Source organism: Ambystoma mexicanum, chromosome 4p (genome assembly GCF_040938575.1).
Source record: "Ambystoma mexicanum isolate Mex_15411 chromosome 4p, UKY_AmexF1_1, whole genome shotgun sequence".
In the NCBI taxonomy this organism is placed as follows: Eukaryota; Metazoa; Chordata; class Amphibia; order Caudata; family Ambystomatidae; genus Ambystoma; species Ambystoma mexicanum.
Genome location: NC_090927.1, coordinates 1088392037 through 1088418270, shown reverse-complemented (window position 1 = coordinate 1088418270; position 26234 = coordinate 1088392037). Strand labels below are relative to the sequence as shown.

At 45.5% G+C, this 26234-nt stretch overlaps 1 protein-coding gene across 2 annotated transcripts in view; it reads right to left on the bottom strand.

Moving 5' to 3' along the window:
• Window positions 1-26234, bottom strand: part of SLC18B1 (solute carrier family 18 member B1) — a 759286-nt gene that overhangs the window by 605866 nt on the left and 127186 nt on the right. The gene's annotated exons all lie outside the window — the stretch shown is intronic.

Sequence of the window (26234 nt, the reverse complement as noted above, 5' to 3'; positions counted from 1 at the left end):
CCGGGCGCTCTCGATGATTTGAGTTTTTTTATCATGGCAATCAGTGATTCCACAGTCACCTTGAAGGGGGGAGCGGGCCGATTCCAGGTTGTCGTCTCCGTGGTCATTCCTGTTGAGTAATTATTGCGACTTCTCAAAAATTCCTCCCAATGGCCCATATCGATTGGATTGTTGAGGGAACTATTCGTATCGCCCCTGGCCTGTCTCCAAGAGAACAGGTCCACGGTCAATACAAATACCATTAGTTGTTTGGTCTTGCCCTTACCGGCAAGTTGATGAACCTTTTCCCCAATAAACCGTTCCCTGTGTATCTGTCTCAGCAAGCTCCATATAGAGCGGGAGTTCCCTGTGCAAAGTATTTGAACCATCTTTTGCCATTTAGCTAATTTGAATGCATATCGTTTTTGTCCGAACCAAGATCTAAAGGCGTTTTTGCGCTTCTTACTTGAGATCAGGTAGCTATCCCATGTGATGGAATTTTTACGTAGCATCTTAAGTTCTGCTCTTAAGATTCTTTTAGCGTCTCTGATTTCAACGTCGAATGTATTGGTTGGTTTGGCATCAGGAGCTAGCATGTTAGTGTTAACGGTGGCGTAGCTGTGTGAAAAGGATGTTATCCACTCTTCAATCTCGTTGCAGGACATAGTGAGAAGGGCATCATGGCCCATGTTTATCAAGTCACTCGTAGCTTCTACTTCTTTTATGATGTTTTTATCGGAAAACAGATTTTTGAAGAAGTGTGGTTCGTTCTCAGTCCACCAATAGGTCTGGGCCGAGAATGTTGTAGCAATAATTTAAATGATAACGAGAGAGAGGCGTGATCACTCCAATCATTGTTGTTGACCTTCATATCTGTGGTCCGTTTAGCCATTGAGGGACTTACAAAGATATAATCTAGTGCACTTCTAGATCTGGCGTTTCTCCATGTAGGTTGTCCTGGATAGTCACTAATAGTTCTGCCATTAAGGATTTCAAAATCCCATAAATTAAAGAAGTTGAGCCATAGTAATCCCTCGGAATTCGCCTCTGCGTGCCACATCCTTCCTATATTTTTCAATAGGGGATTGTTGGTTCTGCCCGCTGGTCCCACAATATGGCAATTAAAGTCACCTGCAATTGTTACTAGATTATGTTCTGAATCAATCGTCCAATCAATCAGCAGAGCGTGACAAGCTTCCTGAATGAGATCTCTGTAAGAGGATTCAGGTGGATTGTAGAGATTGATCACTAGCATCTTCTCCACTTTGTCTTTGCCGGGGAGTTCTATCTCAACTGCTAGTACAAATTTGTCTAAGTTCGAGTGGATCCTAGTTGACTTTAATGAATGTAGGATTCCAATTAGGAGACCCCCATATGGTCTTCCCATGGGTCCCTCTTTGGCTAATTCCTGATGGATTGAATAGCCATTAACAAGGGCCCGGGATGTGAGCCACGTCTCCTGTAAACAAATACATGTGTTACCTACTAGCATGGAGGATGAGCCTTCTGCAGATAATAGGTGGTTAAATCCCCGACAATTCCATGTGACTAAGCTTTGATCTCATTGGGTTAAAGACAGTGCCGGAAGACTCAGCAAGCCATTTAAGAACATTCTGTACATCTGCTAGCTGTACTGAGTTGCCTTTGGGTAACTGCAGAGCCATAGTTTCTACAGCTTTAGTGCTCGGTGTTTGTATTGGCCACTGTGGATCAATTATGTTAGGGTCAGCATCTACTTCGATGTCCACTTCCCACAGACTGGCTTTAAAGTTGCGAATCAGATTGGCTGTTGCTAAAAATGTGCAATGTATTGCTGAGGTATTGGAGTTCTTTGCTTTCAATGGTTCAACGAATTCAAAGTCTTTCGATCTCAGCACTCTTAGCAGTGGGATGGAGTGTAATCTTATCAGCGCAGATCTGGAGATCCAATCGTGGTCGCTATTTTGGTAAAGGTTTTTGATTATGCAAGTCCTTCTGCCTTGGAGTGGTATATTGTTACCTTTGTCGTCATTTGGCAGTGTAATTAATGGTACAGGTACTATATCCATTTGAGGTGGATTAATTGGATCAGTGTTTGCGATGCTTAATGCTGGATTCTCCTCCAGCTCACTTGGACACAGTGAAGGCTCCAGGTCCGCCTCTTCCACAGGATGTAAGGTGATGCTATTATTCGGATCGGTCTCCTCAGCAGGATTATCGATGGTGCTCTTATCGAGAATGAGCCAACTAGTCAGTTTACCCTCTCTGCTGGCAGTGCCTTTGCTCACTCGGGCTGCCTGCCGTTTGACTTTTCTCTTGTCCTGTTTGGGGGTGCTGCCTTTAGTAGCTTTAGAGATTTCTTCTTCCGGCTCAGCTGTGTCGGGTGATATTGTGGTTGTCACTTGGCGCTTTTTTCTCGCAATCGCTCTTTTAGCCAGTCGTCGCTGTTTACGTGAAAAGAAAACATCCACATTGGTTGTAGTGTTTAACTCATTATCTTCTGTTTCTGGGCATTCTGGCAAGATGGTGTTCCCTTCCTTCTGCACAGGTTCCATATCACTGTTGTTTACTATGTTTCCTGCCGGTAAAGTAAGAGTGACTTCCAGTATCCTCCCACACATCTTCAGCAGGATATTTAACGCAAATTGCAGGGATGCAACAGAGGATTGCAAATGCCCCAGAGTCGTTTGACTTTCCCTTTGATCTCTGCTATAATCTGGTTCTGCTGATTTCAAGTGCACATCCAAATTTGGAGAAGCAGATAGTCTATTATATGTTTCTTGTTGTGAGTGGATAGGCAGATGTTGGTAGCTATCATTCTGGTTGCCCGGGTTACTTCCTAGATGAGGAGTCATAGATCTCTGCATAGATAGACACAGGTCTAGCAGTGAATTGTTGTCTGTTACACTTTCTCCTAGTGCACCCATGGTGTCATTCATGCTCTGGCCCCCCGTCGACTTTTCCGCAGGCAGCAATGGTATTGTTGTATTTGCGGTGTCGGGGAGCGAGAAAGTCAGTGATTGCTCCCTTCTCCACAGGTGCTACTTTGGATCCTTTGCATCCGTTCATTTTTGATGTCGAAGTTCCACTCCTCTGATTGCAGAGATTATATCTCGACGCTGAGCACTTCTTAACTGTAAGCATAGTGAGTCTAGTGGTACTGCTCAGATTGGTGGTCTCTCACAGTTCTATGCCACGTGGTTATGAGTTAGGGGGTTAAATTGCCTAGAGGAACTGGTAATCTATAGATTTAAATGCCCACTTCCCCTTAGTCCAGAAAAAGTCAGGCAGTGTAGATGGTAGGAGTCAATTGGGTTTAGTCGCCGTTTCTGTAGCTATGTGGCGACTAGACACTGAACCGAGGCACAGTCTATAATCTGCCTGGAAGGAAATCTAGTACTTATAAGTACAACTGTTAATGCCTAATGTATAGCACCAGGATCAAAGGTATTACCCGCAGTCTCCTGGAAAGGCCAGCGTATTACTAGTTCCCCTAGCACTGGTGCACAGTGATAAGTGGGTTCTTTTTCCTTCCAGTTTATAATGTCAGTGTGCCTTCTTCCTTCCTTACAGTACTGTTCCTAACAGGAGCCCAAGGGAAGTGAGTGGGGAATGGAAGTAAGTGTATGTGTGGGACGTTCTTCTAGCTCTTCGCCTGATGAAACAGTAGATTACAGGGACCCCTTAAAGATGTCCGTGCCAAGATGTTATTGATGCTATGGCCTCAGGCTGCCAGCTGTAATCTGCTTTGGTCTGCTGTCAAAATTGTCCAGACGGCAGTTTATTAGGGACTGTCAGGACGTGGCCAGAGTCAGTGCAGACGAGCCATATAGGTTCGAGGGCACACCTCCCTATCTCCCTTCCAACATCAAGGCAGCCCCAGGCACCAAGAATCAAGTGCCAGGTGCCCGTAATCTTATGCAGAGATAAGCCGACAGCAGACCTTACCAATACCTTTAATGGTCCCCTGTGAAGGTGCAGGTGCTGATGGGCTTGCCTCTCCGCCCTCACGACCTCAGCACGATACAACACCAGGCTCAGCCCTCACAGCCCAGCCCAGTCCGCGTGTGGCTTCAGGCGTTAATCCACGGTATCCACTCGGTACCCCCACGGTATCTCTACGGTCCTCTCAAGGTACGCGGCACCGGGGGCTGGCGCTGGTGCTCGTGGTTCGTGCAGCTCGTAGCTCTCGCGATTAGAGTAAGGGACCTTTGCGGGCTGCTCTCGTCGCTCGCCACTTGTCAGTACGCGTCAAGCCGCACCACGTTTGTACACTCACGTCCACAGAGCAGCGAACTGGCCGCTTCCGACGCTCCTCCAATAAAAAAAAAAAAACTTTTAACACATCGTCAGCCCTTTATTTGTGCTTTACACTCATGGCCAAGTCACAGGCCCTATAAAGGGGCATATTTGTAGTGTGAAGTACGTTTTGTGCCACATCAAACAGAGCCACAACATTACTGGTAGTCTAAAGTCATCTCCCAGAGCCAGTTTGATAGGGTAATAAGATCTCCTTTTCCTCAGCCCACTCTAATGTCCTTCAAAATGACTTCTGCAAACATTTTGACAAGCTTGTCCAAGATGGCAATGAACTGGTTATTTGTAGAACATTTCCCTTTCTAATAATGGGTATGATTGTGCTTTGTTTTCATGGTTTTGGATTTCTCCTGCTACACATTTTAGACACCAGATACGGTAGGCAAGACCAATTAGTTGAAGACAGCAAGGTATAGTTTATTAGGTCCTCGGTCCATGGAATTTCTGAATTCTATAACTGTAGATTTTAACAGCCATGTGGCATCTTGCAAATTATTTACTTGCTGTACCTCAACTAATTTGGTGTTAAACATCACAGTGATGAATTCACATCATGTTTGCTCATCAATTGTTTTATCTTGGGGAGAGCAGGTTTGGTTGCTTTTATCATTTATTAATTGCCAAACGTTTTAAGTCTCATTTTGACCGTTTGAAGCCAACACTTCTTGCCACTGTCCAGAATCCATTACCTTCTTAGGGAAGTTCTGCCAATTTCTGTATATTAGTTTACTTAGTCTAATTAATGCTCGCTGTTTTACCAAAGGCACATAGCCTCTAATTTGTCTTCGAATTTCCGCTCTGTTGTTGACAAAAGGATAATTTCTGCTTTTGTACACCTTGGTTCCCTAATGTTTATTAGGTTTCTTTGATCCTAGTAGCAAGTCGTCTTTTAGCAAGTTTTAATACTCTGCTATTGTAATGCTTTTGTTCTCTATACAGCATTAAATCCCATCTGACAGGTTTACAAAATGGTCATAATCACTAGTGATTTCAGATATCTTTCAGATTGGGTACCTCTCTTCCAGGCTGCCACCAGCAAATTCTAGTATTGTTGGGAATGGGAGAGCTATAGACAATTCCAATCTCTATTGGTAATGATCACTTTTAGCCTGATGAATTACTGTTAATGTGAAAAAAATCATACCCCAGTGTAAATCAATAATCAAATATGGAAGATGATTTTTGCAGTCTGCTGGTGAATTATGCTGGTGAATCACCCCTGCTAAACTTTCTTAAAGGTAGTGTTTCCAACATAGTTATCAAATTGTGCCTTTATCATTAGTTTCAACTACTGTAACACTGGTATTTCCAAACCATACATCTCCTTTAAGATGAGTGTATGCACAACTTGCCTGGGGAAACAGGGCATTTGGCATTAAAGTCGGGTCTTTGGAATTAATATCAATCAACTCCTCTATCAAATGCCCCATCTTCCAGATCTATGAAAAGTGTTCTCTGGCGGGGAGCGAGATGGTAATAGGTTGCCTCTTCCAGTAATTGTTCTTTCCAAAACAGGATTCTTAATTCACCACGCTTTACTTATCCACATCATGTTCTTCACCACTGTAATCAAACCTTTCTTCGCACAGCCTCTCTTGCTTTTAGTTACTGGTTCACCAATTATACACATGCCATCAACATTAATGTTTTAAGTGGACCATACCTCATGAAAGCCTAATTTTGTCATGACCCACAATAAAATCCCTGGAACCCTCATACATAAAATAATACCTGTGGTCCCTCGTATTCCATCATAAAATGGGCTATGCTAAATTCATTGCAGTCGTTTAGCCTGTAATAGTGCCCACAGCCAGCCACACTGCAGTAATTCCAATAGATGTTTTATGGATTGTTTATTCTTTCTCAGTCGGTACCCAAGTTTCCAGTTTCCCCCAGTCACTTCTTGATTACGAATCTTTGGTTGCATTAATGTATCCCCCATCCCCTTGTGAGTCTACAATCCTACGTTCCTGTCCTTCACCATATTTATATTACCACTCCACACTAAGGTTAGAGAACGGATTAATCCCTTGCTCCTTAGGCACCACAGCAAAGTGATACCGTAATTCACTATACAGGATAATGAAATTGAACACTAGTGGTGACTTGATGCCAACGTAGCATGGCAGTCAATTATAATGTATAAATACAACAAGGTCAATGGCTGCAAAACTTAACACATGTAGTTGGGACAGATGTAACATATGCAAAACAGTATTACGATTTTGGGAGTGAGGGGTGTACACGTCTGAGAAAATACTATTTATAATCATCTGCCATGATTGCGGTTACATATTGTCAGAACTCTCCTGCCAGCTGATTATCCCTGCCGACCACGCCATCCAGTTCACAGTTGGCGTCTCACTCAACAGGCTCCCTTCCTGGACTACAGTCCCCAGAAGCCCACATGGGCGCTGAGAGAAACCAGAAGGTGTCTCACTTACTAATCCCCGGGGATCTGTCATCCAGGTGGCCAGGACACGGCCATCGTTATTCGATTCAGTTCCTGGGGGTGGACCAGTGCAGGATGATCATCTGGATGCGGGTCCTCTGGGAGTGGAAGTGGGACGCTGATGGGTGAGACGCGGTATCCCCCTTCTTATAACAATTTTTCCCCATCCTACCCAACACTCTACCCCCCCCCCCCACCCTCTTTTCCGGGACAAACACTTTTGCACACCACAAAATACAAACATCAGAGCCGTTTACCTGACATGTCCCACCACAAGGGTCAGGCAAAGCCAGTCAATTGTCCAAAATCACACACACCTGACGGCCCTTTCCCTTCCCCACATGGATAAAAGGTGGAGCACCAGAGCACAATAGGAGCAAGGCAGACCGCACGACGAGAGAGCCAACACAGCACGGCAGTTCAAGAGGAGGAGATAGACGGCGCAAACCGAGAGTGTGCCAAGGAGAGAAGCCACCTTGCCCTTTCTGACCAAGGCCTGTGAAACCTCTGCAGAAGGAATCGTAAGACCGCAAACAATAGCCAGTGGGTGTAGCAGCAGAGGTCAGCGGTACACAGGGCCCTCCTCCGCTGATAATAAAGCAGGGGAGAGAAGCTTGTCAACATGGTTCCGACCTTGACTAAAGAGACAGAAATCCGATAAGAAACGGAACTGTGTTGAATGAAAGTAGCACGCGGCTAATTGAAGAAAGTACAAAGAACTGTTGATACGAAAGGGGAAAACCAGCTACAGACGAGTCAGGCAACACGTGGGTGCTCACTCGGAGACAATGGGCAACTACCCTGTTGTTGAAACTATCGTTACCAAAAGGCATCCTGGAACGGGCAGAGAAAGGAGTCAAAGTGGTTATACAGGAGTCTAGTAAAATCCTCTGTACAGTCAAAAGTCTTTGACCGACAAATGATTGTAAAGCTAAGGGGAGTGAATCCCGTATCATATGAACTGCTCAAGGAATTGTGTAAATTGGAAAAGTTGACAAGAGTGAACCCGACCGAGGGATGCTGATAAAAGGGGGCGAAGCCTGAAGTACCAATGAATAATGTGTTGACAAGAGTGAACCCGGCAGAGGGATGTCCACAGTGAACTGTTTAAAAAGACATTAAGATTTGTGATTGTCACAGATGAGATTGTGTTGAAAGCCACAGTGAACCTGGCAGAGGGAGGCTAACAGTCGAGAAGGGTCTGAGTCTGGAAGAGGGGGATCCAAGGGTGAAAAGCCATCACCCTCCAATCCGTGAATGAAAGAGAAGAGTGCAATAGAGAAAGTCTTTTCAATACATGCCAGAGTCAACCCGACGGAGTGAAGCTGATATTCGAGAGGGGTCTGAGCCCGGAAGAGGGGAACCCAGGGGTGAAGAGCTATCACCCAAATACAAGCAGAGACAATCAGAGAAGAACTTTGGAACCTTTTGTTTATTATTTTGAGCCCATCAGATCCTCGGAAGCGAAAAGCTTATATACCGAAGGGCCCGATATTGCTAAGGATTTCTTGTGGATTCAGATTAGCCCAGAAAAGGGGGATCCAGGGATGAAAAAGCATCACCCAACGCGCAAGCAGAAGGGAACTTTTGTTTATTATTTTTGAAGCACATCAGGTCCTCGGAGGCAAGAGACTTTTTTGTAGAAAAGAGGCTTAACCACTGAAGGCCCTGATAAGCTGTGAGCGTAACTGTTAGCCCGTGATGGGAAAGCTTGAGAGTGTGCTGTGCTCCGGAGTCCCACCTTGTCCCGTGCTTAAAACATGGGTAAGGGAGACCCAGACTACCGCACCCCGACTTCTTATTTGTGAACACCTCTTTCTTTCCTGTGTATCCTATCCCACACTCTGTTTGTATTTAGCGTAATGACTGTCAATAGGTGTTTCTTAGTATAGGCCAGTTTATTTGACAGGACACTTCCAGGACTGCCTTTTTATTATTTGATGGTTGTAGCTTGCTCCCACCTAAGGTTTAGCTTTAGTTAAGGCGTTTTTCTAACCAGCATTTACAGTTTAATAAACACCCTTGAACTGTGATCACTTGTGTCCGTCTTTACTGTTGCCACCATGACCTTCTTACAGCACACAATGAGCATGAAAACATCATTATGCAGACATTCACAGAGCATTATGATGTGATTGTGCTCCAACATTGCGTCCCAGGCACGTAGCGTGTACAGCGTTTTCCACGATGAGGAAAGACCAATAAAAGATGACCGAATTCCAGGAAACGTGACTTCTCAACAACAGCATTCCCTGTGAGTAGCTACTCTTGCATTTATGTTGTTCCTGCTGTTTTTTGTTCATCGAACCTGCATACTTTAACTTTGGATTGCTATTGGAAGTGTCCCCATCCGTTTAAGGTTACCTGGTAAGATTGGATCTATTGTTTTTTTTTTTACTTTGCTTCTTGTTTTGGATTGCCTTTTTAAATGAACCCCTTGAAACCTGGTCATCTACGGATTCTGGACTCTGCCTGTTCTCTGATTGTTTCTTGTATAATTCCTGCTGGATTTGCTCAATATTGGACTTGCAACTTTGGTATTGGACCCTGCCATGACTTTTTTGATTACTTTCCCTTGATTTTTGTCTTCGTTACGCCCGGGTACAGGTCCTTGTGTTTTGTTTTTCTTTTTACGCCAGCTTGGCAACTATTCGTCAGGCTTTTTTCCTGGTTTATGGACATTCCTTGATGGTGGTAAATTTCTCTATAGATTAATTGGCGGTTTTTTTCTCAGCATTCATGTAAGACAGTAGGAACTGGGGATCAGAGGGGAGGCCTCTGCTTGAAACAGATTTCAGTACTTACTGGTCTCATTTTGTTTTATTTCTTCCCTCGGCCTGGGAGTGGTTCAGATTATCTCCTTCCCGCCTTTTCAGCTGAGCCCACAGCCATCGTGTTTTGTTTATGCTTTGCAAAGGCTGCGCTCTCTGCAGGAAAGTCACCCTACCCTAGGAGGCCTTCCATTCCTGACCGGTCAGTGGTCTGCTACATTAGAGGTTCACAACACATATCAATAGGCGTCCATGGGAAAACTATCATCACAGTTTTATTCTAGACTGGGCCCTTTCTGTTCATGTGGCTCCTATTACACTATTGCATGAACTCTCTTCTAGGGAGAGTTCCCAAAGTTAAATTCATCATCAATATGTTCCCAGTTAACTGAAGTAATAGGAATCACATTTTCAAATTCATCTTCATGTATAATCAAGACCATCCCTAATGTTTATTGTACAACCAGGTTTCCTAACAGTGTTAGTGATTCAGACTTAGGTTGCACACATAACCCTATAGACTTCAGACATAGCCCCCCTATGTTCCATTAATTAGTACCTATACCTTGATGCATTGCCTTATTCCTAGGCAATGCTCGTCTGTTACTGGGCTTCTTCTAAACAATCAATCTGCAAAGGCTATCAAGTTAACTTGATCTGACGGAGTGACCCATACACGTTTATCTCCTTTTTTTATTTTATTCTAGTTGCATGTTAATTTCTTTCGTTGTAGCCTTCTTCATTTGTATGATAATTGCATCCCTTTATAATTATTGCCTCTTTTAGTCGTATAATGTACCAGATGTTGTTTGGTCATTTTTAACAAGGTGGAATCACGGTTTACTGCCTTTTCCTCTGATTCATTTCCAGCAACCCCCATGTTTTACCTGTTTGCCTAGTCTGCTCCTCAACCTTTGAAAGGAATGCTACCTCTGAACATTGATTTTCCAATCTATATTACTTTCCTACCATAATTTACCTTTCTGTTGAGCCCTTAAAAAGGCAATTATCAACTACTCCTGTTACTTGATAAGTGATCTAAGCTATGGAAGTTACCTATTTCAGATAACGCTTAAAATATAATCCAAAATCATTGTGCGTCATGCAGATTTTACCAATTTTTCACATAACTTTACCAAAAGGGGTCCAAATAAAGTTCAGAGCTTTAAGAGAAGAGGACTCCCCAATATGAACAATATGTTCTCCCTCTACCTGGCTTCATGATTGTTATAATTCCTAATACTTCTATAATTCATTACATCAGATATGAAAGTCAATTAAGTATGTTATGTTAAATACACTTCTAAAGCGCAGCGTACACTCAAAGGCATCTTGGCGGTACAGACCATCATGCCCAAACCAGAGCAGAAAGACAGAAAGGGACGATGCTAAAACAAATGGGTCTTTAGAAAACAGTGAAAGGATAGATGATTAGACACAGCCCACAGTGCAAAGGGGAGGGAGTTCCAGGCTTTCAAAGCAGCCACAGAAAAGGCTTGTTCCCCAACACGAGAGCGCTTTACAGAAGGGATCTGGATTGTCAGAGAAGATTGGGAGCGCAATACTCTAGTAGGAATATAAGGGCAAAATTTGGCCTGAATATATTCAGCTCCAACTTTTTGGAACACTCTGTGCACAATACATAGAGACTTGAATAGAACAGGTTTCTCTACCGGGAGCCAGTGTAATTAGTGTAAGAGTGGAGTCATGCGAGAGCCAAAAGGAGGATGTACAATCACCCTGGCTGCCATGTTTTAAACAACTGAAGGCGGCGAAGCAGATAAGATGGCAGTGCCAAGTAGAGGGAGTTGCAGGAGTCGATACTACTAAGAACCAAAGAAGAAACCACTGGGGCATGGAAGCAAGAGGGGACAAAAGGAAGAGCGTTGTGAAGAGTCTGCAGCTTTAAGTGACCAGATTGACAAACAGTGGTGACATGGTCCTTCATCGACAAATCCTTCACCACTACAACTGGAGAAGGGCAGGGCCCAAGAGTGGAAGGCCAAACATCAGGGGTCAGTAGAGGGAAGGATCAGAGCAACCTGCAACCAGCACCTCTGTTTTTTCAGCATTAAGCTTCAGCCAGTTTTCAGCCATCCAACCTCCCACGGCATCAAGGGAGTCCCTCAGCCACGTAGCAGTCTCGGAACAAGAGGGATCAAGTCGCAGAATGATTTGCGCATCATCGGCACAGAAATAGCACATGAAGCAGTGGGAGAGAATGATTCCAACAAGTGGCTGAATATAAATGTTAACAAAATAGGAGATAAAGCAGAGCTTTGGGGGACTCCGCAAATTAAAGACATACATTTAGAATAAAAAGGTGATGGATGAATAGATAGACTGAGACAGACCCTCGTGGAAGGAAGAAAACCATGCAAGTACCTGTTCAGAGAGGCCAGGACAGGACAGGTGGGTGATCATGGTGCGGTGGTCAACAGTATCAAAGGGGGTCAACAGGTCTAATAAAATCAGCACCCCCACTCCACTCTGATCAACAAGGTGTGCCAGATCATCCACTGCCGATACAAGCACGGATTCTGTACCCCTGCCAGGACGAAAGCCGGAATAAAATGGATTAAAGAAATTAGAAGGCTCTACAAAGGAACTAAGCAGGGTAGTGATCAAGGATCCCATCAATTTCATAAGAAATGGCAGAAGTGAAATTGGGTCAAAATTAGATAGTACAGAGGGATCCTGTTGTGGTTTCTTTAGGAGCAGGGTCACAAAAGCACACTTCAGCTCCTCAGGGATAATTCCTGTTGCAAACGATAAGTTGACTGCAGATGTAATCCAGGGGGCGATCTGGGGAAGAGATGTTTTTAAGCGTGGTCAAAGGGATAGGGTCCAGGGGTGAAGCAGATTTCTATTAATTCATAGCTTCAAAAACATCCTGGATAGTAAAAGAAAGGAAGTAGACCACCCTATATTCGGGTTACAATCAGGGACAGGCAACAGACGAGAACCTGACTGGGCGGTTGAATTAGCTATATCGCTGCAAATGGTGTCAATTTGACAAAGAAGTCAGCAAGGGAGTCACAGAAGGTTTGGGATGGGACAATAGAGGACCTGGGTTTGCTTAGCAGGGCGTATAGCTGTCTGAAAAGTGACAGTAGCTAGAAAAAGTAAAGCTTTGTCTGCTGGCCCATAGCCTTACTGCCATTTTCTGTCAGCTTGTCTTCGCTTAGTCTTGAGGGATTGCAATTGCCCAGTAAACCAAGGTTCTGATAGGTGATTTTTTTAATGTACAGTTTTTCTGAGGAGCAAGACAATCAACAGCCTTGCTGAATGATTGCATGAGAGTGGGCAGATTACAACCCACAGGGTCTCCACAGTTCTTAATAGGCGAGTGCTCAGCTCCCGCATAGAAACTTTGTGCCACTTACGTTTCAGAGTTGCCACTTTATTTTAAATAACAGGAAATACAGGAAAAATTACTAAAGAAGGATCAGAAGAAAATACAAGGTCAGGCTACTACAAGGCTACTGTGTAGATTCATTGACATGTTGGCAGAAGCCCAGATCCAGCCTGGCACTCAAGAGTTGAGAGGACAGAGGCTCATCAGTTTTGTTGGCAGCAAGATTAAAATCGCCAACAATAACCAGATTAGAATTATTTAATTGCAATTCAGCTACAAGGGTAGGGAACTCATCACAAAACCCTCGGTCATACCCCGGTGGACGGTATAGCAGTAAAACCGCTAGCATAACAGGCAGACATGGGGATATGAACCAAGAGCACTTCCATTTTAAGATTGTGTTCAAGAGGAATTGCACTAACCCTAATTACTATTGCTTTACCTACAACCCCATGTTGTATTGTTTTTCCAGTTTTCCCAATTTAAGCACTAGTTTAACTGTAGATACGTTTTGTATTCCCTTTTTTGTGCTTTCTGGTACCTATATCCTTCAATATTTTTTCTATGAGTATTTTTTCTGTTTATTCGTTTTCTCTAGTATCCTCTTTTTCGCATTCGTTATTCCTCTTTCACCCACTATAGTGCTGACAATTACTTTTCATGTCTCTACCTTGCCCGATGGCTCCACATGCAGCTGCTATTGGACACAAGCCGCATCACTCTTTCTCCCAAGTCGATGCGGTCACGTGTTTATTTCATGTTTATTCGTTTTTTATGTACATTTTTTCACGCATCCACATTTCCTCTTTCACCCTCTATAGGGCTGATAATTACTTTTTATGTCCCCTCTATGCCCGATGGCTCCGCATGCAGCCTGTTATATACGAGCCGCATCGCCCTTTGTCCCGAGGTGATGTGGTCACGTGTTTATTTATAGCAGCGTTTCCTTAGCAACACTTGATCTCAGCGATGCAACACGGCGTTCCGACGGCCGCCGCAGACCCCGTTTGTGTTTTACAGGTAGTTACAATGTAGGTCCTTTCATCACACTGCTGCGCTATCTTCACCCTCATCTAAATACATCTTATTCTCGACATATTGTTGAATTTGGTTGCACAGTATACTCCGCTGTTACTCTTAGCAGACCACGAAATGCATTGGTATATGAGGTCTATTCAAAAATGTGAGAAGTGGCAGCTGCATCCTCACTAAGGTATTATTAGTGATTTTCTTCTACTGATATTTTTCGAATTTCATTTTTGACAAATATATTTTTTTCCCACAAGAACTGTGAATCCAATTTTTTCTTGATTGAACTGCTATACCTGTAGAAGTGAATCCACATTGCTATCATATTACCTGTCTTTTAACTACACTACCCCGGCTGGGTTCTAACGGAGAGCGGCTGGTTGACTGGATTTTTCATCTGGTCTTTGTGTTTCACTTTAAAGAAAAGTGCGTCAAAGTTCATCAATTCCTGGAAATACAATCTTCAGCCTCTCTGCAGGTTCTGTATGCCACGGTTCTCAGTCTATATATATTTCATACAGTTTCTTTTCTCTCAGTAAAGACAAGGTTTTCTTTACACAACATTTCCGACTTGGTGTTTGAACGTGTCCTTGTCTTGTTTTCAAACAACTAAACCTTCCAGGGTCTCGCTCTTCCCAATTTGGATATTTATATTTCGGGTTTCTTGGACTTCTCAAAGTTCTCTGGCCCTCTCTGGCTTACTTTAGCAGGGCCCCGGTATGGAGTGTACCCGTTTAGTTTTTACGGCCTGCCGTGACCCTTGTGGCTTCTCCCTACAGAGTCCCATATCCCTTTGATTAGCTTGTTTTACTGTGGTTCAGGTTTTCCGGGCTCCCATTACCATTGTGGCTGTTCGCCTCTCTCAACGGCATTACTTCTTCTGTAGCGTTGCTTCACTTATGTTAAAGTCTCTCAGGGCTCTCTGAAGCCCTATGACCTTCTGATAGGACCGCTTTCTCTCTCCTCAGGTTTATCAGGTTCCCATAACCTAGTCAGCTTCCCCAGCCTTGATTATCAATGTTCGTACCTCTCAATGGTGTTCTCTATTCAGGAACGTTTGCTTCCCTGCTGTTGCTAGTCTGAGCTGCAAATTAGTTACGCATGCGGGTTTCGGGCTCCCTTCTCCAGTCTGGTGTTGGTTGTCGGGTCCGGTTGTCGGGCCCAGCACCCACCATTGCTTCCTCGTGGTCATGCCACCAGAAGAGACGATTGCTTCATAGTCTCAGTCTCCCTGCCAACTTTGGCTTCCCGGTCGGTTAGAACACCAGTCTTCCGGCATCCTACGAGCACTTTGCTCGCGCTCCATCCATGCTACCACTGGCTCTGCAGTCTAGCGTGGTACCACCCCTCCATGACGTATCTCCCGAACAGGATTGCCTCTGCATAGGATCCTCTATTCTCACTGTGTACGAGTTCCTCTCTGATACAAAGTTCCTTGTGGTTTTATGCACGTAAGCACAAACAAAAGGGGTGTGTCTTTCCTTTTACAACTCTGTCGTTCTAGCGGAAGCCAAAGAGTTGGGAAAAAATGCCACTATCCAAGACAGTATCACAAATAAAAAGGGTGTGTTGCCGTTCTTTGACTGTGGAGTTCAAGCGAGATGCAGTATCACGTGGAGGCAAAGTGATAGAAGAAACGTCACTGTTGGTGGTTTCAAAACAGAAGTAGTAGTTGTGAGAAACCTGAGTGTATTCTCACTCCTCAAACACCCGGATCCTCCACTCAGGTGATATGATATGATAGTCTATTTGTATAGCGCCTATACACAATGTGTTTCAAAGCGCTTCAAGGCAAGGGAGGGAACACAGGAAAAATACAAACAGAGAACATTCTTACAAGGCCTTGAACAATAAGAATGTGACATTTACTATCGTACTCGGCATGGCGACATTTCAGATAGTGCAAGAGCTAAGACACAGATAAGGGAGGGAGGAGGTGGGTGGGAAGGGAAAGGGAACAGACAGGCGTTGAACGTACTAGGCCTGATGACATTTCTGGTAGAGCCGGAGGATTACAAGAGGAGTGGGTGAGGGGGAGGAGAAGGAAGGAGAGGAACAAAACAAGCGACTATCATACTAGGCCTGACGACATTTCAGATAGTGCTGGAGGGGAAGGGGGCGGAAGAGAAACGAGAGGGGGTGGGAGACAAACAATGTAGCTATCATACTATGTCTGAGGACAATTCTGATAGAGTAAGTGCATGGAACAAAGAAGGGAAAGGGGGAAAGGGGGGAAAAGGAAGAAGGGGAGAAGAGGAGAGAACAGAATGAGCAGTGAGAAAGAGTGCAAAGGCAAGAGGTGGCCAGGGAAAGGCCATTGCTCTTGGATCCCGACCTTGGGGGTGAAGAAGCGAGGAAGGATCACCTGGGTGGAGGGTCCTGGGGTACCCACAGGCGAGACATAAAATCCCCCTTTCCTTATTGATGACCAACCTAACCCTGCCCTCATTTCCCAACATTTGACATGTTAAAGTACTGGGACGAGGAAGAGGAGACAGAAATACCCACTACACCTTTAATTAACCACTCTGGTACTGGGAGGAAGAAGATGCCTGCAGAGACTCAGGCATGTCCCTTTAATCATGGTCAGGCAAACCCAAGTAAGGATCCACACTTGCAACCTGTTAACTGGGTCTGGTGTATAACATGAGGGTCAGTAAACAGGACAGGAGAACTGGGGAGGCCTGCGTGGGAGAGACCAGCAGAGGACCCTTTGTAATGAGGCATCCATGGTGGGGACCAGAGCAGGAGCCAGGATGCCGCCAGATACCGCAGGGAACTTGTGGGGCCCAGGACAAGTAAGCCATGCAGTGGCCACAGGTGTGGGAGCCTCCAGCACAGAATGCGAGTCGCAGTAGCTGCAGGTTAAGCAAGCGAATCACAGAGAGAGAGAGGACGTCGTCTGCGTCAGGAGAGAAGCCTCTCCATTGCTGGCCTGCGGATAAGAAAGCCTGGCATGCGAGCTTCGTTTGCACCAGACGGCCAGCTGGCCTTGCAAGTTGAGAGGAAGCTGCGGGACATTCAGAAGGAGCTGTAAAGATCCAGTTCATGTCAGGGAGAGCACTTGGCCCCGGGGGTGCTCCAAACAGACTATAAATATGTAACAGTCTTTGAAAACAAGTTCAACAAATGCCTATTGAATACCGAACAAACAGAAACCTAAAAACTAAGCTTAACAAATATGAAATATGGAAAAACTTTTGAGACAGAGAGAAGCCTTCTGGATTTGTTCTTTAGACTGTTGCTACACAGGGCTCAACTCAGACTCGGAATTGGGACACTTCCTTTAACTATATTCTTTAACTGTAATCTCAATACCAAGGACCTACAATGTATATTTGACCACAATTTTGATCTAGAACCCAGTAATTGATTGTGTAGTTAATGTGTTTAATGATTTGAATGCTATTTGGAACTAACCAAGCGTTACTGATGTATATACTCAACATTCACCATCCTAACAAGAACACAACAGCTTCCATAATAAGAGACAATCACCATTAGAGATACCCAACTAATATGCAGTCCACAACCTATACTAACCATAGGGCGAAAATATGGTAAAATAGGATAATCCGTAAAGTCTTCTTAACAATTACCAATTTTGTGCAATACTAGAATGCTAAATCAGTCCAATCCAATAGTTTTTGTTAATTATGTTATCTGATCACGTAACATGTGAAAGTTTGATCACACTATCCTGATCAAATATGACATTCTGGAATGTCCGTAACGTCAGACGCACGTAACTAACGTCGTGACATAACGTATGTATTAAGCGGCCATTTTGGAAACAAGCAGTTCTCCACCTAAATTCGCAACGCCGAAAGGCAACCTCAACATCGGTCTCAATCGCAAGACCGAAAGGTGAGACTGCACTAGATCTTTACATGGGAACGTTTGATTACATTATCCTGATTCAATATGGCATTCTGGAACGTCCGCAACGTCAAACGCACGTAACGAACGTCGTGACGAACACATATATTAAGCGGCCATGTTTGGAAACAAGTATGACTCCACCCAACTTCGCAACGCCGAAAGGAAATTTCAACATCGGTCTCAATCTCAAGACCGAAAGGTGAGACTGCGTTAGATCTTTAGCATATTTTTGAATATTTTTTTAATGTAGTTTCATGCGGAGCTACAATTTGCTTAACACAAGACATTTGTGATGTACTTTCTACTTTTTCCAATTCAGACACAAATATATTGCTGAGAATCAACAATGCCTTTATATTCATAAAATAAAGTGGACAATCATTCTAAACTATCGCTGTACACAATCCATTTGGCAAATAGCGAACACAGCACATTTTCTAAAGACATTAAAACCTGTATGGATTAACAAATGAAGACTAAATCTGTCTCGCCTCACAAACAAGGTGAGATTATAACAACTATAAACATAGGAGTTTCATAATATATGATTAACTCAGCATTAACATATGATTCATGACCAATAGTGGCTATAACTATAAATTATGAATTCAGACAAAATTGTTTATTTGTACCTACAAAACGCATTTGAAACTTATGATTAACTGCCTCGTTCTCTCCTAATATGAATTTTCTTTTCATTTAACAAAAAAAAACTTTTTTTCTGAATGATGAACAGTATATCTGTTGATTTGTTTTATAGGAATGCAACACTATTACTTTGATGTGGAAAGAATTTCAATTGAATGAATTTGCCATTGTAATACCCTCCTGAGGAACCAACATTGGGGAAACACGTGTTATGGGAACCATCTAATAAATGAACATTTTCATTTTGAACCAAATTTTGTGGACAACTTCTTTCTGATTACTGATAAAGAAAAGGTTCGCTAGAACTTAGTGACTAGTAATTCTTTAGCATATTCACTTTTTGACACATTCAGCAGTCTGAATGTCACTAGTCATTTCTACTGCAGCACAAATAGAAATACATAACAATTGATAACGCCTCTTAATTCTAAGGCCAATTCGCCATCAGCTAGTATTTTAGACTGCAAATTAGAAATCTATTACCTTAACAAATGCATCATAAATACTGAATTACATGGAACGTTCAAATTAAGCCTAATAAATGTATTTGAAATACCAAACTGAATGAAAAGGTGAAATTTAACATAACAGAGGCATATTGATTACCGAAGTGAATGAAACCTTAAAGTAGAATATATTTCAATACTGAATGCAATAAAAACTTTATGGGCAAAGCAAATATCGAAAAGACAACCAAAGTGCCCATGTGAAAATAAACTACAGAAAAGGGTTTAAGTGTGAAAGAGTTTCACAGAAGGTGGCATATGAATAAAACCCCACAAAGGTTAACTTTTAGGAGTGAATGCAATACGAAAGGCCACAGACTTGCAAGAGTTGTGTGACAAGTGATGGCAGAACCAAGAGGTTGACAAGAAGAACCCAGAGAAGGGTAAAACGTGCAACCAAGAGGCCAACAAAGAGGAATTAAGTGAAAGTAACTCGGTACACGGGCAGGAGCTGAAGAATCTGTGTGTCCTCAGAACCTAGGGATCCTCGTTGCGTGACTTGTAATGGGTGGACCATGTGGTCTGACAACTGTGCCTAGACAAGTGAGCCCTGAATGAGGAGAAATCAAAGGCATTGTGAAAGAAACAAAGGAGAATTATTGCAAGTGAACTGTTGAGGCAAACCAGAAGCATGGTCAAGTTGACCATTGAGTTATGTTATACTTTTGAAAAGACTGAAAGAAACTTGGCGAAGTTAAAGTCTTGGGGAAGCGAACTCTGAGATTTTAGGAACCTCAAGTGTTGTCTTGAGGACAACACCTCAAGACCTCTTGCTTTTTTAAATCTGTTGCTTGGAACTTGCGGAAGGGAACCCCGAGAATTCTTTGGAACTGTTTTGCTATACAATGTTGAGAAAGGTAATCTTGTGACTCTTTGTGGAACTTTCTTGCACTTGGGGAAGGGGATATGAAAGAAAGCTGAAAGCTGGAAGAAGCTCAAACTTTGAGTAGAACACTGTTTATTTTGTTAGTAACATCTGAACGACCCGAAAGACAAAAAGAGTGATGTAAAGAAACGAAACAGCCAAGAGAGGGTACGAGAGACCCAAAAATACAAAAAGATGTGCAAGAGTGCACAGGCAAAGTGAAAAGAATGTGCCAAGGACACGAAAGAGCAAGAGGAGTGTGCAGGGAGCAAAGGAGAAACAGAAACACGTGCAGGGTTGCACAGTAAAGTGGAAAGAAAGAAGAAATGGAAAGGCACCGGAGGGAAAAGGTGCCAGAAGAAAAGGTTATCAAGCGTGAGCAGAGGGGTCAGAAGTCAGAGTGCTCGCACAGGGGTAGAGCAAAAGCCCAGCGTTTTCGAAGGTCTCTGCACATGAGGGTAAGACTACCTGAATGCAGTCCTAGTTTATTTTTTCTTTTGAGTCACCATTTTTCCTTTAAGAAGATCCCGGTCACATTTGTTTCTAAGAGTGAGGGCAAGCATAGGTTGTGACACAGGCATATTTTGGTTTTAGACATGCAGGCACAGACGGCCCTTAGACACATCAGTTGAGGGAACAATCCCCTTAGAGTTAGGGCCAGTTAGGCATTACACCAACCCAACAACCAGCCCTCCAGATAAGGAGGGTATTTGGGATTTTTACGCAGTAAAATAATGTAAAAACGCCACATTTTATTTTTAATTTTTGTACCATTTACGCAGGCTGGCCACAGTACTTTGAGAATTCCCCTATTCTTTCTTTCCAGTAGATGGCGCTGGAACACATTTTGCAAATGCTAGCTTTGTGTGAACGGTACACCCCTTTTTGGCATAATTCTTTTTAAATGCAGCACGTTGACAGGTTCTGTGCCCGTTAACGTGTTGCATTTGAATAGAATTGTGTGTGTGGATTTGGTTTAAACTTTGTTCTTCCTCTTTATCTGTTTCCCGTTGTCACCCTCTGCTTTTCCCTTCTATATTTCCCTCGCCCCATTTTCTTGCATTATTTGCAATATTTTCAATGGCAGTTCCAGCCCTGTTGGATTTGGCAGGGGTGGGACTGCACAGGTCCCAAGGTTTTAATAGGTAGGGCTGGATGTGTCATGGACGAGGGACATCAGTGGAGCCATGTGCGGGTCCCATTGTTGGAGTAGGCAGGACTGACTCCGATCATGGGTGAGGTGCGTCAGTAGAGCCATGTGCGGGTCCCACTGTTGGAATAGAGAAGGCTGGGGTATGTCATGGATGATGTAGACTGATGCAATCCCTGTGAGTCACAGGTTTTGAATGGACAGGGGTGGAGATAGTCCTGGGTAAGGAACATAGATAGAGCCCTGTGCGTAGGGGCGGCACCATGCCTCTGGCGCTTTGAGGAGGTTGCAGACAGAATGCAGCGCTCGCCGCAATGCTTCCGATTGGGAAGGGGTGTCGAGAGATACAGCTGGACCGGGGTGCATCAAGTGAGCTCTGTGCAGGTCCCAGTGTTGGAATAGCCAGGTGTGGAGCGTCTTAGGATCGAGGTGCCTTGAATAAATGTGGGTACCGCTAGTGGAATAGCCTAGGCAGCGTCAGCAGGTCAGGATTAAGGTGCATCCTTGGAGCCCAATGTTAGCCAATCGCAATAGGCGCCTCATCCACCACGGGACCCACAGGCAGATGCAGTTTACTGGGCCAGAGTAAACTGCAGACAGTGCACAGCACCCACTGCACTGTCTCTTGGCGCTTTAGATAATAGGCGTTATTACCCAACTCAATGTGCTTTGCAACTTTGTAAAATGACGTCAGCACTGCCAGGAATTAACTCTTTCCCTTGAGCTCTATACAGAACTCGGAGGCAGGCACATGTACCTGCTGAGCTATCTGGCTTCACAAGTTTCGTGAGACCTGCTGCAGGTTAGTCATAGCTATTGGCGGAGGACAAAGGACTCCCCTGAGATGTCTAACTGTTACTGCAGCCTAAACTCCACAAGCTGTCGACGGAGCTCTGGACTGGCACATTTCCTGATTGGACTACTTTAGTGCATTGGGAACAACATGTGACCTGCAGGTTACACAGGCATCTTTGCCGAAGGGCTACACCCACGCAGCTATCTTACTAGGATTGCAACTGGCAGCAGACACATTAACCCACTGTGCTATGTATTTGTTATTTGAAGATGGAGCGCTTTACAGCAAAGGCATGACCACGCCGATGGCTCTTTTGCAGCAAGCTGAACTTGTGACCTGAGTTTTCTGTAAAATGTGCCTTATCCGTCTGAGCTGTCTTGTTGGCACAGTATAGCTATTTGAATAAATGCTTAAAATGGGACCAAAGGTGGGGGCGGGAGGGACTGGGACACCTTCCAGGCACACGCTGGAACGTGTCTAAGAGGGGAAATTAACCCTGTTACGTATGTCAGTATGGGGAAATTAACCCTGTTAACCCCTGGTATTTCTGCTCGCTTGTCGGTGGCCGCACAGCCGGTTCTTCAGTGCGGGGGCTGGCGCCTCGCATTCCTGGGGGCGAGGCACATTGCAGAGTGGTGAGGACACCTGATGAGGCCATTTAATGATCTGTAATTACAGAGCAGGGCCCAGGGCCTGCCTCTGTGCCTCTCGTGCCCAGCCCTAGGCACCCTGCGCGCGGGGGTAAAGTGATCTATTTCCCTCTGTGTACTCGTGCTTTAAAAGATTTAAGAAACCTGCGTGATCCCCGAATGCGCAAAATCAACTGGATAATGACCCCTCTCTTACACCATAATTGCTCAAAGCTGAAATATCCAATTATTTTCGCCCCTGTCACGGTTCATGAAGCGACTTGCAGTGCGTTCGCCGGGTGGCCAATGCCGTTTCCTTTATCTCATCATAATGTGCATCGTGCAGGAAGGTTGCTGTACTTTTACAAATGGAAAAGCAATCGCAATGATCCAAGAATGAGTAATGCGACACGTGTCAGACATACATGGTACGAGTTTTGGGTCAGTCTAATTGTGGCGTAGGGGTGAAATGCAGGCATAGATCGAGTCAGCATTTCCGCAGAAAGCAGTGACTACGGGTGGCATATTTGCAGCAGCAAACGTGTTTATTGTACACAGAAACGGCACTTTATTTGTTTTCATTTTTATTGTTATTCTTGAAAAAAAGATCAACCTTTCAATTGTTTCCCTTGCGCCAAAAGATCCCTGCTGCGAAACGTCCCAGCGCCGAACTGGGCGCGCCAAAATGGACACTGTGGCGCTGCCCCTTTCCCGGTCGCGTTAGTGCGACCGGGAAGCCCGAGTACAGCAGACGTCTCCGTGTGAGTCTGTGGGTGCTTGGGGGCTTATGGGCATCGCGAGTGGGGGAATGGGACCCCAACAGTGGCGACGAGGTCGGTGGAATGCCTGGGCCCGGCGGAGAAAGTCACGTCAATTTTTCTTCCTGAAACAGAGATTGTTGAAGTTTTCGTTTCATGCCGTAGGCTGTGCATTTACCACGCGGCAGGCAGCCATCTTGGATTTTGGCCGTGGACACTCACTGAGCTCCGGTTTGCACGGTGAGAGGCATCAAGGCCACATTTTTGGAAAAACTGCTAGCAGGCAGTTATACCTGCACATCCATGCCCGAATTTCTGATTTTTGCTGGGTTTTGGGTCTCCTATGTCGAGTGAAAGCGAGGTGAAGGGCTGAAATGGCTGGGCCTGCTTAGCCCAAAATCTCCTTGGCTCAATTTCTGAAGTATCTGTGCCTGCACACATCACTGCTGCAGCTGAGGATTTATTTCTTCATCATCCTCTTCATCATCATGTCCAGCTGCTGTGTCTGTGCATGAGACATTCTGTGGGGTGCATTCTCTGCCATCATCTTCACTGCCAGGTTGGACTTTGTATTGCCTGGGTGTGTGTCAGAACTGTGCTGTGGTGTGGTGTGGTGGTGGGAGTGACTTGCGGCCCCCAAGATCCACGCTGGGGGTGCCTGTGCGACCAAGTCCATGAACGGGCCTGGTGATCAAGACGGTGGGCAGCCAGCAGTTCAACAGCAGCCCCCTCAGGACGGTGGTCAACCAGCAGTTCAACAGCAGCCTCCTCAGGACGGTGGGCAGCCAGCCGCTGAACAGCACCCTCCTCAGGCTCCACTACCTCAGGCGCTACCAGCGGCACAACCGGTTGGTCAGCTACCACCTCCTGTCATGGCCCAAGCACGGGCCCCGGCGGCTCTACAGCCCATTCCTGAGTTTGATGTCTCAGGCCCACCATCCAGCCTGGGGCCCAGATGGAAGAGGTGGGTGGTCCACCTTGACATGTATTTCAGGGCCACAATGGTGACGGACAACGACAGCATGCTGGCGACCATGCTATATGTGGCAGGTCCTGCGGTGCAGGAGATCTTCGAGTCACTACAGACAGCGGATGGCACCTATGCGGCGGGAAAGACAGCCCTCCAGGCTCATTTTCTGCCCCTCGCCAATGCGGGCTACGAAAGATTTGTGATGCTGTCTGCAAGGCAGAAGGAAGATGAGACTTTGGACACCTTTTATGGCCGCCTCAGGTGCCTGTCGCTGGCATGTGCATGGGGTGATGCGGATTACATGATACGAACAATGCTCATCCAGGCGTGCTCCTCTGGCAAACTGAGACGGCAAGTGTTAAGAGAACCAGGCACCATGTTGGCTCGCATCCTAGAGAATGGACGCTGCCATGAAGTGTCCGAAGCTCGAGCGACCAGGATGGAGGCTGGTTCACGTCCGGTCAAGACCGAGGAGGTGTGTGCCATGTGACGAGGTGGAAGAGGCACCAGAAGAGCTGGTTCTGGACTCCGTGATAGAGCGGGAAGAGCTGGTGAGTCGTGTCAGAAGTGCGGGTACGACCTACCCCACCCAGCTGAGTGTCCTGCGGCTGGAAGAGTGTGCGGAAGGTGTGGTCTGCCGAATCATTTTTTCCAGGTGTGCAAGGCAGCACTGCCTGTGATGGTGCCAAGAGGCCCGGTTCGGTCCGGATTCCTTCGCCAGAATCGCCCGCCGAACGTGGCTCAGGCGGACCAGCGCGAGGAGGGTGCCCCCGAGAAAGAAGTGGAGGAAAAAGAGGAAGAGAACATTTTCTTCGTTTCCAGTGTGGGGGCCCTCAAATCAAAGAACAGGCGACAACCGAGGTGTGTGGTGGAGGTCAACAAGTCACCTGTCCCAGTCCTCGTGGACACAGGTGTGTCGGTCAATGTGATAGCCCGCGGGCACTATGACGCCATGGACATGCCTCCCAAGCTGGTTACACCGAAAGCCCGCATCTTTGCCTTTGGAGGTTTGGAACCCATCCCGCTGGACGGGGCCTTTGTGGCAAAGGTGGAGCATGATGGCTCCCAGATCACTGCACGCTTCTATGTAACGCCGGTAAGCACAAACTCTCCTGAGCTGCGCTGCGGCCGAGGCCCTCGGCATCGTCAGTTTCACCTATTCAGTGTACCTTGAGGATATCAGTGACCTACTGGACAAGTACTCCGCTCTGTTCAACGGAATTGGACAGATGGCTGGGGAACCGGTGAGGTTGCACATAGACAAATCCGTGCAGCCCATTGCCCTGAAACATCGCAAGTGGACAAAGAGCTGGACAGTCTTGTTAATCTCGACATCATCGAGAAGGTGGAGGGTCCGACTCCCTGGGTGTCCCGATCGTCGTGGCAAGGAAACCTAAGCAACCTGACTCTGTCTTCATCTATGTCGATATGAGGCTGCCTAACAAAGCCATTAAGAGGGAGAGACATCTTACCCCAACAATCGATGACATCATTGCGGAAGTGCAGGGTGCTCGATTCTTCTCCAAGCTGGACCTTCGGGCGGGCTACCATCAGGTGGTCTTACATCCTGAATCACGTTACATCACAACGTTCACCACCAACCGTGGCCTCTACCGCTATAAAAGACTGAGTTTTGGCGTGTCCTCTGCAGCTGAGGTATTCCAGAATATCATCCAGGGCGCCCTCGCAGACCTAGAGGGCGTTTTGAACATCAGTGATATCCTGGTGTACGCCAGAACTGAGGTGGACCACCTGCGGAGACTGGCAAGAACATTTGAGAGACTGCAGTCGCTTGGCCTCACCCTTCACAGGGAGAAATGTGAATTCCTGCACCCGCCCATTGAGTTCTTTGGCTTCGTTTTCAAAGAGGGAGGTGTGTCGCCGGATCCTAGGAAGGTTCAGGACATCAAGAAGGCACAACCGCCCGAGTCAGTGTCCGATGTGAGGAGTTTCCTCGGCATGGTGACCTATTGCAGACGTTTTATCCAGAACCTCGCCTCACGATCTGAACCATTGAGGGCTTTGACTAAGAAGGAATCCACCTGGAACTGGGGCCCCCTCGAGCAGGCGGCGTTCGATGACATTAAGGGAGCACTTGCGGCTGAAGACACCATTGCGTTCTTCGATCCGGTCTTACCATCGGAA